Below are 16,806 nucleotides of genomic sequence, written 5' to 3'. Positions count from 1 at the left end.
TTCATGAAGTGAAGTTAGGTTATAGATAAAAGTAATCAAAATCAATATTTCTGAATTTTCTTAATTTTTACTTCCTTTCCCAAATTTGTACTTGTTTTTAGATTGCAATATGAATACAACATAATAATTTATAATCATTTAGTTGGCATAATTGGCAGGAAAATAAAAATTAAAACACCTAGAAGTGGCATTTTATTTAATTTCACATATACCTGCCTATGGCATTGCTAACTTGATGTCTGTAACCTGTGCACCTCTGTATGTGTGGTCGTGATAGCAGGGAGACCATGTGAAGTAGAAATATTCTCTATGAAAATCCCATTATAAGTTCTATCTTTGTCAATGACACCAAACATTCTTTCTAAAGTGGATTGAACCCACATATTAAAATTACCAGGTATATTCTGAGCACTGTGAAGCAGAACAGAACATATTTTCTTCAATTTCACTCCCCTTGAATTTTTAATGGATATGCTGTTGATTGAGAGAAACATCTCATTTTTTAAAAATACAACACCTTAAAATGTGCTATTTGGCTCTAGAACAGAAGCCTACAGCTGCTGATTTAGCAGTTAAAACATGTTTACACTGAGAAATTATTTATGAGTTTGAATTGTTTTCCTATTGGAAAACTAAGTCACTGTTGCACTGAGAAACACTGTATTGACAGTTAAAGGGGGAAACATACATTAATTCTTATTTTAAGGGGACTTTTAGATGGACACAAAAATATTCACACCTTTATTTTTTTTTTAGTTTTATCTTGATACATATTTCTCTGCCTTAAATTTTATTGTAGTTAAGATTTCTAAGTGGTTGTAATGAAGAAGTTAGGTAGAAGCACATGACTTCTTTGCAACTCAACTACAGTATAATCTGCATCAATGAAGCCTGGGAATGATCCAGATATAGGTTCTATCTGATTTAACATCTTTAAGTTAGGCTCCCAAGCACAGAAACTATAGCCATGACACAAGCAAAATTTTTAAGATACCAAGCTACAAAATGGTGCTCTAATTGCTTTAACTTCAAAAGCAAAGTTCTAAAATTCACCCAAATTAAAAGTTTTGGGACTCTAAAAACATGCATTTTACATATGTGATAGCTACTTGCTAAATCTGAATTTTTGCTACCTAATAGCTCTGTCTAGTCTTGAAGTTCGTTTGGTTGGCTTCCATAGCACCAAACATAAAGCAAAGAATGCTTATTTTATTTACTTGCCCTATTAGTTAATTACTTGCCCTATTAGTTAATCAAGAGATAATTTTCAGATATGTATCAGAAACTTGTAGTGCCATAAAATATATGGATTTTGCAGACTGAATAAACTGAAATATTCCCAGAATGTCTCAGTAACATAATAGTAAACAAAAAAGCAATACAAAACGATAAGGGCCAAGTAAATTAAAGTACCATGTGCTTACTATAATATTTGATAAAGTGCAGCAAACAACATTCTAAGTTATTCTTATAATGTTGAATTTTTTCCCCATGACCCTTTGTTTATTAATTATGCTTAGGGCCACATTAAATCTCTATCTGTAATTATGCAACTATAATTATCAAACCTGGCAATACAAACTTCATTTTGTTGCTTGTTAATGTGCTTCAATTCTGAATGTAAAGGTCCGCATTATAGTTCTTTGTCTTGCTGCTGACATTTTCAGCAACAATAGTGGCTGCCAATGGAATTATCTCATGCAATGCAAACACTTTAAATTACAATGATCTCCATCTTTCCATTGCCTAATAGATATTGTTTAAATGGTGAACATTTTGTTCACACCTATGGGATCTTTGATATAACTCTGATTTGTAAGATTTAAGGCCCTGTATCTCATTACTAATTTATTCTCAACCTTCAACAAAAGTAATTTTTTTTTTTTTGTATCTGCACACAATCCACCTCCCTCACCCACACATTTTCCTTGTCTGGTTTTAAGCTCCATAGTATAATATGTTTGAACTTTGGATCTTTGATATAGTCAACTTCCTCTTGTTTAATATCTAAAGCTGTGGCTGGATGCATTATTGATAAGTGCACTGGGAACTTCTGCTGAAGCTTCGGAAATAGTTATTTGGTGTCTGAGTCATGAAAAAAAGATTCTTATGGAAACTTCATTATGCCTTTTCTTACACATGGCATGTGTTTGATTACTTCTGCCACCTTCTTAATGTTGATTGTCACTTTATTTTCTTTCTCCCTGAAATTGCTAGGTATCATTTAATGCAGAGAATATACCCATCTGTAGTGTAAATTATGCATGTTTTTATTTTAGCTCACTTGCTCTCAAATCCAAATTCTTTTTCTGAACAGCAAAAAGTTAATTTTACATTTATGCATCTTTCCATGTGCTTTGTGCTTAGTTAGATAAAGTTTGAAAAGCAGTATTCACTTTTTCACTTCTCTTTTTTAATTAAAAAAAAAAGAGCTGAAATATTTTCTGCATTTTTTTTTCAAAGGAAACCTAAGTTGCTACATCCTGACCTTGGGCCAAATGTACAGTTGTACTGCTTAAAAGAGCTGGTATGAATTTATCTCATATTCAAAATAAAACAATGTTTCAACAAATGCAGGTTTTATCTAATTTCATTTGCTTTTATTAGAATGATGCACTTTATCTGGAAAACAGTGTGGAGGTTCCTCAGAAAATTAAAAATAGACCTACCCTATGACCCAGCAATAGCACTGCTAGGAATTTACCCAAGGGATACAGGGGTACTGATGCATAGGGGCACTTGTACCCCAATGTTTATAGCAGCACTCTCAACAATAGCCAAATTATGGGAAGAGCCTAAATGTCCATCAACTGATGAATGGATAAAGAAATTGTGGTTTATATACACAATGGAGTACTACGTGGCAATGAGAAAGAACGAAATATGGCCTTTTGTAGCAACGTGGATGGAACTGGAGAGTGTGATGCTAAGTGAAATAAGCCATACAGAGAAAGACAGATACCATATGTTTTCACTGTTATGTAGATCCTGAGAAACTTAACAGAAACCCATGGGGGAGGGGAAGGAAAAAAAACAAAGAGGTTAGAGTGGGAGAGAGCCAAAGCATAAGAGACTCTTAAAAACTGAGAACAAACTGAGGGTTGATGGGGGGTGGAAGGGAGGGGAGGGTGGGTGATGGGTATTGAGGAGGGCACCTTTTGGGATGAGCGCTGGGTGTTGTATGGGAACCAATTTGACAATAAATTTCCTATATTGAAAAAAAAAAGAATGATGCACTTTAAGCTCAGAAAGTTTCTTCCATCCATTTCTGTGGAATCTGGCAAAGAAGTATATCCCCCTGTCCTGCTTAACAGAAAGGGACTCGCAGGGGTAAGCTGGTTTTTTTGTTTGTTTGTTTTTTTTTTTTGAAGAGGCTTATTCATGCTACAAAAAAAACACAAAAAACAAAAAAAACAAAAAACAATCTTTGAACAACAGAAGCTGAGAGACATTTAATCTGAATGAGTTTATAGAACATTTGAAATCTAAGCCAATACTGATTTTCCATGACATTATAAAAACCTCTTTTTTTTTTGAGGGTTTTTTTTTTAACGTTTATTTATTTTTGAGACAGAGAGAGAAAGAGCATGAACAGGGGAGGGTCAGAGAGAGAGGGAGACACAGAATCGGAAGCAGGCTCCAGGCTCTGAGCCATCAGCCCAGAGCCCGACTCGGGGGCTCGAACTCACGGACTGCAGATCATGACCTGAGCTGAAGTCGGACGCTTAACCGACTGAGCCACCCAGACGCCCCTATAAAAACCTCTTAAAGACACTAGAACCCTACACACTTTCTACACCATCAGACGTTCCACGTTCCTATAGTGAACGACTTTAAGAGATGAACATATATTTTTAGTATACTTGGAGTTCAAATTATTTTATTGTCTAATATATACTGTTTTAATATTATTTAAAATATACTGGTATGATATTACACTGAATTTAACTTTTTTTTTTTTTAAATGTTTATTTATTTTTGAGACAGAGAGAGACAGAGCATGAACAGGGGAGGGGCAGAGAGAGAGGGAGACACAGAATCTGAAACAGGCTCCAGGCTCTGAGCGGTCAGCACAGAGCCCGACGCGGGGCTTGAACTCACAGACCGTGAGATCATGACCTGAGCCGAAGTCGGACGCTTAACCGACCAAGCCACCCAGGCGCCCCAACTTTTAAGAAAATATTTATGTAGTTTTTTTCTCTAAGTAATTCTCTGATTATGGTCAATCAAGATCTCTATGTACACAATGACTTCTCAGTAGCTTTCATTATAATCTGCCTAGAAATAGAAGAGACATTTAAATCATATAAAGGAAAGTAGACATTTAATAAGTACTTGTCTTGTTTTTCAGTGGCAGTTTAATTATTTATACTTCCTGACTAATTGCATTCTAAGCTTTATTGCGGGTTATTTTTCTTGAAATAGTAAGAGATTATTACTTTTTCTCAACTCTTTAACTATAGTAAAGCCTTCACTCATTCATGCAACAAATATTTGTTGAGAACCCACTATACCCCACTTTTCTAGGTTTTGGGATTTATCAGTGATCAAAGCAAGAAAAAAAGCCCTGTCCAACAAGGAAACACATAATAAACATAATAAGAAATTAAATTATATGTAGGTTAGAAGGCAATAAATACCATAAAGTAAAGTAAAGAAGGGTAAGAAGGACCATACTGCATGGGGAGTTTTATTTTTAAAAAGTAGGGTGGTCTGGATAGCCTTGATGAGGAGGCGATTTGAAGTGCATAAGAGATATAGACATATGGATATATGGGGAAACAATGTTCAAGCAGACAGAATAATTAGTGTGGAACACAGTAATGTGGAAGCATGTTAAGGATGGTGATAGAAAGCTAGATCAGTGCAGTTGGACTGGTGTGAAACAATAGAATAGCAAAAGATAAGGTTGGAAAGATGACTTTGGGATTCAGGGTACCTAATTTAGGGATTTTGACCATAATAAGCAATTTTGCTTTTACTCGGGATTTTGAAAATAGGAGTGATCTGACTTCTATTAAAAGGATTACTCTGGATACTGTGTTGAGAATTTCTTGTAGGGATGAAGAGTAGGGGTGGGGAGACCCATTGGGGGTCATTACAAGAATTGTGGCCACAGATATTAATGAATTTGGAGCAGAGTGGTAGCGAGTTTCTCAGATTCTTAATATAAATTTGGCATCATTGAAAGTTTAAAAAAAATCAGACCTGAGGACATAGTTAATGAGTCAGAGTTATTGATTATTCTAAGAATTATATTTTTGCTCTATCATTTGCTTTTCCTTGATACATCAGCATAGTTTATTAAGTTCCCTGATAGAGTAAAATTCTAATAAGAATTTGGAACCCACTACCGGTTTTTAAATACACATAACTACCCTCCTCTGCACAATGGGAAAAATATTCTCCATTCGCAAACTACATCATCAGTGACTATGCCCAGCTACCATGAAAGTATTTGTTTCTGGTGGGAAAACTAGTCTATTCTCTTTTTTTAAGTTTATTTATTTATTTTGAGAGAGACAGAGAGTGTGAGTAGGGGAGGGGCAGAGAGAGAGGGAGAGAGAATCCCAAGCACAAGCCAGACTCAGGGCTCTATCTCACAAACTGTGAGATCATGACTAGAGCCAAAATCAGGTGTCAGACACTTAACTGGCTGAACCACCCAGGTGCCCCTAAAAGCTATATTCTATTAACCTCCACTTGCTTATTCAATAAAGTGCATGTTCAGTTCCTCACTAAAAGAAGGCAATTAGTGGGGCGCCTGGGTGGCTCCGTGGGTTAAACGTCGGACTTCAGCTCAGGTCATGATCTCTCAGTCCGTGAGTTCGAGCCTCGCGTCGGGCTCTGTGCTGACTGCTCAGAGCCTGGAGCCTGCTTCCGATTCTGTGTCTCCCTCTCTCTCTGCCCCTCCCCCGTTCATGCTCTGTCTCTCTCTGTCTCAAAAATAAATAAACGTTAAAAAAAAAAAAGGCAATTAGTCACATTGGAAAAGGGAGTGAATTATCAATGTGACCAACTCAGAATTTGAGTTAAGTTCATCAAAAAGCATGAATCTACTATGAGGAAAAAATTAAGTAAAACGTGACTTGCATGTTCACTTTGAGTAGAATCTAAAAAATTTGGGGGTTATTAATCAGTCAGGAATAAACATTCAATGCAATAAACATGCCCTACACACCTCCACACAACTGTTTTTAACTCCCAAACTGATCTTAAATCATATGTTATGCATTAAGAAAAACTTAGACTGCTTTTCTATGTGATATTCTAAGCTTTCTCATTTGTATATTACTAAATGCACATGGCAAGAAAGAGACAGTTGAAATATTTCCTAATTTATTATTTTCATTATGTTTCAACCATAGTCCAATATTATCTTGTGTATCCCCTTGATAGTCAATTTTTGCCTTGTTGATGTTTGCTGCTGTCAGGGAATTAAGTTAGGTTCATAATTCTTTGTATTCATACATATTTTAAAAAATCATACCTAGCAACCACATACACATATACACACTCTCACATACCTTAGTTATACTTTCCTGAAGTGAATATTTTAAGAATTCAAAATAGGAAAGCAACTTATGAAAATTAGATATGTTGTCTTTTTCTTCCCACAAGAAGCCAAAGAATAGTAAATCTGCATCTTAACATATCTAGGGCCCTGGAGAACTGGTGGCAGTTAAAGTAAATCTCATATCATACCACTTACCAGCTTTAGTCTCTTAACTCTGAGGTCTCTGCTGGTATTTCCGTCTAAAAAAAATTACTGTTCAGGGGCACATGGGTGGCTCAGTCGGCGGAGCATCCAACTCTTGATCTTGACTCAGGTCATGATCTCATGATTTGTGAGATCCAGCCCTGTGTCAGGTTCTGTGCTGACAACATGGAGCTTGGGATTCTCTGTCTGTCTGTCTCTCTCTCTCCCTCCCTCCCTCCCTCTCTCTCTGTCCCTCCTCTGCTGTCTCTCTCTCCCTCAAAAATAAACTTAAAAAATATTGTTCATATTATTGTTTTCATATATTCATCATTATAATAATACTTTGGAAGTATTGAACAGAATTTCTCCGCTTAACAAGTCAAAGCATTTAAATCTATTATTCTTTCTCAAAAATGTTCTTCTGAGGTCAAAAGAGTCAAATATTCTGCTTCCTTTACTTAATGGAAAAAGTGCATTCATAGATGGTTTTATAGACACAAGACTTATTTTAACACAGAACATGAAAATAGTTTACTTTTACTAAGTAGCTAGTGGCAAAAGAAAGGTTAACATGCCATCCAGAAAGAGTCAATGTACCCATTTCACACTAAAGCCAAGTTTTGCAAATAAAACTGGACTTTGTGGTCCATTGTTATTTAAATAAAATCTTCAATCTCATTAAATATGAACTTCTATAGCATAAGGTGTACTTCTAGGTCACACATCTGAAGTCAGATGAATATGCTATACACTTATAGAATGATGTATGTCAATTATATCTCAATAAAACTGGGAAAAAATAAAGTCATTATGCTATATGTGAAATTCACATAAGCTCAATGGAACTTTAGGAATAGATCAGTTATGTTATAGTCTCTTAGTAAATGACAAATACATTTGATTAGCCATGTCATTTTCTTCATATTAACGAGTGACAACTACTAAACAACCCCAAAGTACACTTAGAAAAATTCATCAAAAATTTATAAGTTAATGGAATATAGATAATTTATTTCAACTTTACTGGTTTGGGAGAACATAGATTAAGAATTAACATAGATTAAGAATTAACATAGATTAAGAATAAAGATAAATTAGGCACTACATCTGGTGTATGCTATGTATTTTCAGTGATAGTTCATTATGTTATAAATAAGAGTTTCTTTTAAATATGAGCCATACTATTCTTCAAATAACTGTAACTACATACATAAGCGTATATATTGAACAATTTACTTTTCTTAATGAATATCTCACATATTTATAAACCATGTAATAATCCAGCTCAACATGTACAAAAACTTACATCCTTCAAAATATAAACAGACAAAAAGAAAGGTATCTTGAAATTCTCTGGTTCTTCAAATAGATTCATGTTCCCAGTCACTTTGGCTCAGAACTTCTAAGGTCATCTATATTTCTTTCATCTAACTCATCTGTTTTATACAATATGAGAACAAATTCTCCTGTTTAATCTACCTGGAAGTCTACTGTATTCTATCATTTCATTCCTTTTTGTCCCCTTGGTAGTTCAGGCCATTGTGATTTGCTACCCCTATTATTTCATTATTTTCTAAATGTTTATTAGTGCCTCTACATGGTAATCTACTTTCGAACCCAGCTGTCATATTATTCTGCTAGTACATGCTGTGATTATTTTTCCCTACTAAATACTTTTTAAAAGCCCACTGAAAATAAAGGTAAGTTTCTGTCTATGTAATTAATTCATGATCTGATTTCACCTGATTTTCTTATTTATATGTCTTATACACTTCACCTTTCATAATCTTTCACCCAACCAAATTACAGTGCTCACCATTTCCTAAACACAACCTTCATTTTTCTTTATTTCTCCCATTTGAATTCAGTCCAGAGGCATTTATTAAGGATTTGCACTGTGATAGTTTCTGTGCCAGGAGACACAACAGGCTAGTATTCATCTTCTGCTTTGTGAAGAGTTCTCAAAGAGTAATGGAGAAAAAAGACACATAAACTTAATTTCAATAAGATATGAGAAAATAGCAGAAATAAGTTCAAAATAGTAAAGAAGCTATCTGCTCGCCACCCGCACTCACTTTAACCAATGAATTTTTTCTCCAAGTGTTGAGATGCAGGGCAAATGGTACCACTTCAGTGAAGCATTGTAAGGTTTACCAGATCACACACAAGTTCTCTCTCCTGTTCAGAATGACATTACACATTGACTTTGCCTTCCCTCAGTCCTTATCGCACACTGCCTTGCACCATAGTGGTGTGTGGGCAGATGGAATAGCCCCTGCTATATTGTAAACATCTTGAGTTGAAGACCTTGCCTACTTTAGTGTAAAGTCCAAATAGCAACAATGCATGTCTGCTTGAAGTGGACATTTTAAAACTTGTCATGAATGAATGAAAGGATCATGCAGAATATCATTGTAATATTTGTGGAACCTAACAAGTAAATGACAAAAAAATATACTAAATATTTGCTGAAGAAATAAGAGTGGAGTTGTGTCTTAGTTACATTTATATCTATGGTGGTGCTATGTAGGTGGTACTTAACAATGAGTAGCCCTGCCCCAACACACACACACACACACACACACACACACACACACACACACACGATTGATTTGCAGCATTAGCCAATTTCTTTGGTGTAAGCATTCCCAGTATAGCAGATTTCAAGCTGAAAATGTGATGGCACTGAAGCGAGAATTGGGAAGGGATGAGCACAGCAGGCTTCAAAAGCTGGTGGAAGCCAACTGTGGCTAAGGGAATGTCTACTACACACAATAAACTCTCAATGATTTATTTATTGCTAATTAATTAATACAAGTTTTAGACATGTCTAAGCTTGAGAGAAAATTATTTACAGTGTAAAGAAAAGAGTAAAATGTTATTTTTCAAAATTTACTTCAACGTTCAGAGGCTTCAGATAATTAAATCATAAATGCAGGCCTCATATCACAAGTAAATTTAAGACAACTACATGCTAGAAGTATTTTTGTATATATATATATATATATATATGCATATATATATATACACACACACATATATATATGTATATATATATGTATATATATATATATATACATATATATATACATAGAGAAAGAGAGAGAGAGAGAGAGAGAGAGAGATTGAGCGTGCTTGCTATTTGCATTTAGAATTTATTTTATTTTTTCTTGGTGAATGACCTGATCAGTCATTTAGTTTTTCAAATCTTGGAATAAGTCACTGTTCCAGAAATAAATAGCAAACAAATAATGTTTTATTATTTCAATTATTCCTGGGAATTTCCCCCCTTCTTATTTCAGATTTGGAAGATCTTGGCAAACAATAGAGCATGGAAAATTTACTGAGGTGTTAACATTGGCTTTGACTTTGACTTTGTCAGAGTTTGGTGCTGTCCAGTGTGACAGCTGTAGGAGACTTTACCACACAAGTTACAACCACCAATACCCCTAAAATCAGGTCTTCATGGTTAAAAGGACACTTGTACCTTACTTGTCTTAGAATATACTAGATTTTATTTGAAAAGAGTATAGTAATTGGGATTATGTTTGGCTGCAGATGAAAGAACTCAATTATCCAGCTTAAACAAATTGTTTTTTTCACATAACACAGAAATCTGGAAGTAAGCCATTCATGATTGGTCCATGTTGCAAAAACGGAATTAACCAAGCTCCTTCCTTCCTCCCACTCACAAGCTGCTGCCTCACATCAGAGTCTAAACTGCAGGAAAAAAGGTGGAGGTCATCAGTCTCATGCCAGTTGTGTTTGTCTCCTTATTTCAAGAAAAAAAAAACTTTCATGATGCCCCCCACTCCAATTTAATTTCTGATTACAGCTCATTGGATAGAACTTTGTCATGGGTCAAACTTTAGAGGCAAAGGAGCCAGGAAAACAATGCTTTTTTTGCCCCTAACTAAATTAACATTGTATTAGTAAGGCTAGAGGACAAAACGGATATTGGGCAAGAAACTGTAGTGACATAAGTCATACTTACATCATTGCTGCAGTATGAATAAGAAATTGTAATCTTGTACTAAATATATCAATGAGAAAGTAACTTAATTGAATTCTATTACTTGCTGTGTCATTTACTGAGCAGAGCTGACTGTCTCTGACATGTGGGCCATACAGTATTTCATCAACTATCAGTAATTCGGCTCTACTCATGACACGAGAATAGTTGCTACTGAGAATGCTGGGAATTAATCTTGCACTAGGCTGGTGCTAACAAACGTGACAACTATCATACACTTTCTGGAGCACACAGATAAAGATCATAACCCTTACACTCTGATATGTTCATGTTCACAAAACACTAACTGCTATGCATCTTTATATTACAAATTAATGCAATTTTTCTATTGCTAAGCTATAACTAGAAGAGTTAAAACACTAACTTTTATAACAAACACTTAGGATCTCCATTGGGTAGCCAAAAACCTCTTTGGACCTGAAAAAGCAAGCAAGCAAGCAGAATGTATTGAGTTGACTTTCTGAACTGGGACTGAGAAGAAACGGGTAGGGGGCAAATTTGTTCATCTTGTATCATACCAGTCTCTATGAAAGTCTAATGGCATAGGCCTTTGATTCATATTAATATAACTTATGGTCCTGGTTTATTGTCTGCATACAGTGGTGAGAAAGGCAGCTACAGATGCAAGAACAACAGAAATCATTCTATATCTTTCAGTAAAAGAAGGAGACCAAAAGAGTAAACGAGTCAGAGCAAGAGCATGAAAGGGAGAGAGATAGACAGATAGACAGGGAAATGAAAAAGGCCATATGGCTTTGGAAAGTTTCCTAGCATCTAGTCTTCAAAAGTTACCAAAAACCAAAGGACTGAAAAACAATACAGAATGCTATGTAGGAAAAAGCTTCAAACTCAGGAGTCAGGTTGGCTTGTGGATCTAGTCTTAATCTCTCTGCCTACCATTTTAGTGATGTTAATATCAAAGATGATATTTCAGGTTGTGAAAATGGCACAGGTAGAAGTAGGGAGGAAGGGGTAAACATACTGGGTAGCATTGTGAGGATAACTCAATTTTAGACGTGAGGTTTTATTGTATATTTCTTCTGTGTATTTAGAGATCAGTCTAGAAAAATGGAAAACCTTGAAAATCACATTACAAGTGGACCTTACTTATGGGTAATGAGAAAGCCATACATATTCTTGAGAAAGCTATTGACATGATGAGATTATTGTAGTCTATTTTCCTCTAGTAGAGAGTTGCTTTATTTCCTCTAGTAATTTTCCCCCGGACTGGCTACCCTATTGGAGTTAATCATAGCATTTAGAGAAGTTATTTTAGGAGAACTGAATTAAAAGAGACAAATAAAAACCATGCAATTCTTGACTTCTAAGCACAAGTGGCTTATTTTAGGCATTAGGACAGAAAGATCTCACAGAATATAAGAGATTATCAAGCAGAATCAAATTTTCCTACTTCTCAGACCAGTGCAGTTTGGAAGTAGGAGACCTGAAAGAAAACAAGAGTATTAGATCCTGTCCCCTGGCTTCATGTCCTCTTTTCCCCTTGGGTTGAATAGAAGTAAGAGGAAGGAGTGTATTCTTTTTGTTGAGCAGTGGACAAAGGGATTTGTCTTTGATTCCTGATGTCTGTACTTCTGTACAGTGGAAGTGGTTTCACAACCTTATTTTTCATGAAAGTTTTGAGGAATGGTCAGCTATTTTGTAGAATATCACACAGTCTGTGCATTTCTGATATTTTTCACATGATTAGACTTGTTTTTTTTTTCTAGGAGAAAAAATGCAGAAGTAAATGCCATTTTCATCACATCATATTAAGAGCATCTCTGTTGTAGGACCACCAATTACTGGATTACCAATTCATCTTTCTTTTGAATTTTTATATTATATTTTTAAAAGTTGTGATAAGCTGTATATAACACAAACTCCAGGATTTTAAACATTGTAAATGTACAGTTCTAAGGCATTAAGCACATTTACATTGCTGTGCAACCGTCAGCACCATCCTTGTGCAGATCTTTTCCTTCTTTCTAAATTGTAATTCTTTACTCATTAAATACTAACTCCCCATTCCTGTTGCCTTCCGGCCTCTGGCAACTCCCATCCTGCCTTCATTCTCTGTGAATTTGACTAGTCGAGATATCTCAGCAGTGCATCTTAATATAGGCATCAGTTTCTCCTTCCACATGCTAACCCCACATCCCACTCAATGAACCTCTTTCTGCCTAGTCCACAGCCTCCATTCACTAATCTTCTTTTTCAGCATCAATGAGGTAAGATTGACAAAGAAAATCGTAAGATATTTAAGTTGTACATTGTGGTAATTTGATATATGTATACATCATGAAAGGATTCCTCACATATTTATCTTCTTCACATGTGTGAGGACATTTAAGTTCTACTCTCTTAGCAAATTTCAATCATACAGCACAATATTATCAACTATGGTTACTATGTTATACATCAGATCCTCCGACCTTATTCATGTGATAGCTGAAAGTGTATACCCTTTTACCAAACCCTCCCTATTTTCCCAAGTCTCCAGTGCCTGGCATCTACTTTTCTACTGTTTTCATTTAGCTTCCACATGTAAGTACACCACACAGTATTTGTCTTTATCTGTCTGGCTTCTTTCACTAACAATAATGCCCCCAGTTTCCATGCACTGTGTCACAATGACAAGTCTTCTTTCTTTCTCGTTGCTGAGTAATATTCCATTTTTTTGGTCACATCTTTTTTATCCATTTATTTATCCATTGATGGACACTTCAGTTTTTCCATGTGTTGGCTATCATATAGGTACCTCTTTGAGATCCTCATTCACTATCTTTCTGCTGGATAAATAACTGAATTCAGCTATTCAGTTACTGGTTATTCTGGCATACCAACAGACAGAAAACAATAACATTGGAAAATAAAAATTCCACAATAAGCCACGTGAGAACAAAGTGTCACTTTATTTCCGACTACTCTTTTTCTTCTATTGCCACAAAATTTGGAAAAAAAAAGCAACTCCCTCAAAATATTTCCTCTCACTGACAACTATCTTAAATTTACATGTGTTCTGAAAATTAAATTAAGCAGGAGTTTAATAACGATATTTATTGGCTTCACTGTCAACTTAGTTACTTTCTCTTTTACATCTTGACTTTCTTGTGTTCACAGGAAACATAGGACCAAAAAACATGTATGTACAGTAAACTTAGTTCCCTTCCCTTTTTTTTCCTTCACTAAGATTTTGCTTAACCCTCAGTCAAGTTTCTCCTTTTTATATGACTCTGTTTTGTTTCTTTAGATTTCAAGGCATACCTGACCTGTATTAAACACACCTTGAGTTTTATGAAGCACAGTGAATAATTAAGAGCTCAACTGTTTTCAATAAATTAGGATCAAATTGAATTTTTATGATCTACTATTGTTCTATACTACAGTTTTTAAATAATTGTGACCTACATATAATGACTTCAGTGCTTGTTATTTATTCTGTGCTATTTTTATAACTATTATACAATATAAAATAATGTAATTAAAATATATTTGAACATAATTTTAAACTTTTAAAAAGTTAATAATTATACTGTGAAAAATATACATGGAGGTGTTCTACTACTTTAGAATATAAAGTTGAAACCTTACAAATGATGACCTAAAATCTACACGTCAGAAAATGAGGTATGTTTTTTTTCATGTGAGTATATTCATGTAGTCAGTAAGTTTTGTACTTTTAAAGTTTTTTAATTTCTATTTTGGGGGTGGGGGAAATAATTTTTAATTTTTTTAAAGTTTATCTGTTTCTTTTTGAGAGAGAGAGAGACCGCGAGAGAGCGCGCAAGCAAGGGAGGGGCAGACAGAGAGGGAGACAGAAAATCTGAAGCAGGCGTCAGGCTCTGAGCTGTCCCAGAGGTGGGACTTGAACCTGCAAACGATGAGATCATGACCTGAGACTAAGTCAGACACTCAACCGACTGAGCCACCCAGGCACCCCCAATTTTTTTTTCTTTTAACAAATATATCAAAGAATCACGCAATGCAGCCAGCATTGGATGAAAGCTTGGGCCAAAAGTCTACACACTCCTTTGCAACTCATCCCATGATAGCAGAACTTTTCATTTCTTCTTTAATGCTTACTATCCCTCGCTTTCTTCAAAATAGAGAAACAGGCCATCTTTTCTCTGGTATGACTTTTGTTGTTGAATTACCGCTGCTGGATATACCTTCTTTCTGAGCTCTGGTTTGCCTTTCTTCACTATGGCCATCACCCTGTCACTCATACCAGCAACAGGAAGTCTGTTCAGTTGTCCTCAATCCGTCACAGAGATGATATACAGATTTTTGACTCTTGTGTTGTCAGTACAGTTGGTCATGGCTCCTATGGGAAGATAGGGAAATCCAGAATTTCACACTGGAGGACCTGCCACGGCCTTGTTTAGACATCTTGAAATCAGGAAAGGGACAGGAACAAAACAAAACAAAACAAAACAAAACAAAACAAAAATACGCTGTAGCTGTAGCTTTTTTTTTTTCTTAAGTAAGTGTATTAGTCATTGAAGTAAAGTTGAGGACCACATGTTTTGTGGTAAATATTTTTGTCTTTTTAGATCTGCCAGTAAAATCTTGAGAAATTCAAGTTATTTTATAACTTACAGCAAATGTATATGATTTTTTTGCCACAGTTATTTGAGACTTTTAGGTAAAAAATACTATGAACTGCTGTTTATGATTCAATATCATGACTTCTTTAATATCAAGATAATCATGAGATCAGAGGAACTAAAAATGGAAAAGTTCTCAGATAAATATTCTTTTCTAAATTATTTTATTTTTTTCATCATGATAAGTGTACTCTTTAATCCCCATCCCTTATTTCACCTATCCCCCCACCCACCTCCCCTCTGGTAACAGTCAGATATCAGGTAAATATTCTAATCACCACATATGGCAGATTTTAAAAACAGAACTAGAGAGGATAAATTATTGTCTTTAAAACTCAAGAGATGTGTATGGCAGGTTCCATTAAACATGCTTCCTAAAGCATGTAGACACACACACACAATACAGGCATACAAACAATACACAGAGACAAATGTTAAAAAGATAATTAGTGGAATTTGGGGAGCAAATTCTTACAAGGAGCTAAAAGGAGAAGAGCCAATCCGAATTGTAACTAAAAAGTTACAAAGAAATTGCAAATAAGATTATCTTCTGAGCGTTAAACAGGAAGATCAAGACATAATCAATCTGGACAGGGATAGACAACCTATCATAGAAAGACAAAAATTCTCTCAGAAGAGTAAGCCTTGAATGAATCCTGATTGCATGAATTCACATGTCCAACAAAATATCAATATCAATCAGAAGGAACGTAGGTTAAGCATGAAAATAAAATAAGTAGAATTCAGTGTCAAATATAATCACTATCCATCCAAGGACACCCCAAGCAAGTGGGGGATATAAGCTAAAGGCTTTTCATGCCTAGTTGTAACATTAGAGCTTCATCTAATTCCATCAGCTGTTATTCAAATCTTATAGCTAATTCTGGTTGTTTTGTGATTTCATATTCACCAAGCCACCTCCTGACTGAGCTGCATTTTCCCATTCAAATATCTGAAGAACAGAATACCTAGTCCGAGGACTTAACTAGGGTATATACTACTCATATTTCTAATTGTAACTGAATGTCCTCTGGGTTGGAATTTGACAATTCATGTAAATTATCTGAAGGGAAAATGTGTTGGCCATAGGACTCAAATGTCTAATACCTCAACAATTATTTATGCCACCAAATAGCATACATTTGAATGTTTAGCATCAGAATTATAGACTTGATTAATATGAACTGGTACCAGAGACTGACCAATCAGGTTTTGAGGCCTGAAAGAAATAGGACAGATTCTGGATCACTTCATAAATTCATGACCTAAGGAATTTGAAGTGAAAATGAGCTCACTACATTTTCCCCAGGATTACATTAATGGTAGGGGTTGTCTGTACTCTGAGATATCTAGAACTTAGTTTAATAAGACTTATTCAGTAAAACACGTATTGTGATTTCCATTTGATACATGAGAGAACTGAGGTGTAGTTAAGTTATATAACTTTTTTTCAAGCTGGCACAATT

At 35.2% G+C, this 16,806-nt stretch overlaps 1 pseudogene; it reads right to left on the bottom strand.

The window, feature by feature from the left end:
* Positions 1 to 14,708: 14,708 nt before the first annotated feature.
* Positions 14,709 to 15,122, bottom strand: LOC107179909 (annotated as a pseudogene).
* Between the last annotated feature and the right edge of the window lie 1,684 nt (positions 15,123 to 16,806).

Source organism: Panthera tigris, chromosome B2 (assembly GCF_018350195.1).
Source record: "Panthera tigris isolate Pti1 chromosome B2, P.tigris_Pti1_mat1.1, whole genome shotgun sequence".
NCBI lineage: Eukaryota > Metazoa > Chordata > Mammalia > Carnivora > Felidae > Panthera > Panthera tigris.
The sequence above is the reverse complement of the archived record's forward strand: the minus strand, read 5'-3'. Positions and strand labels throughout refer to the sequence as shown.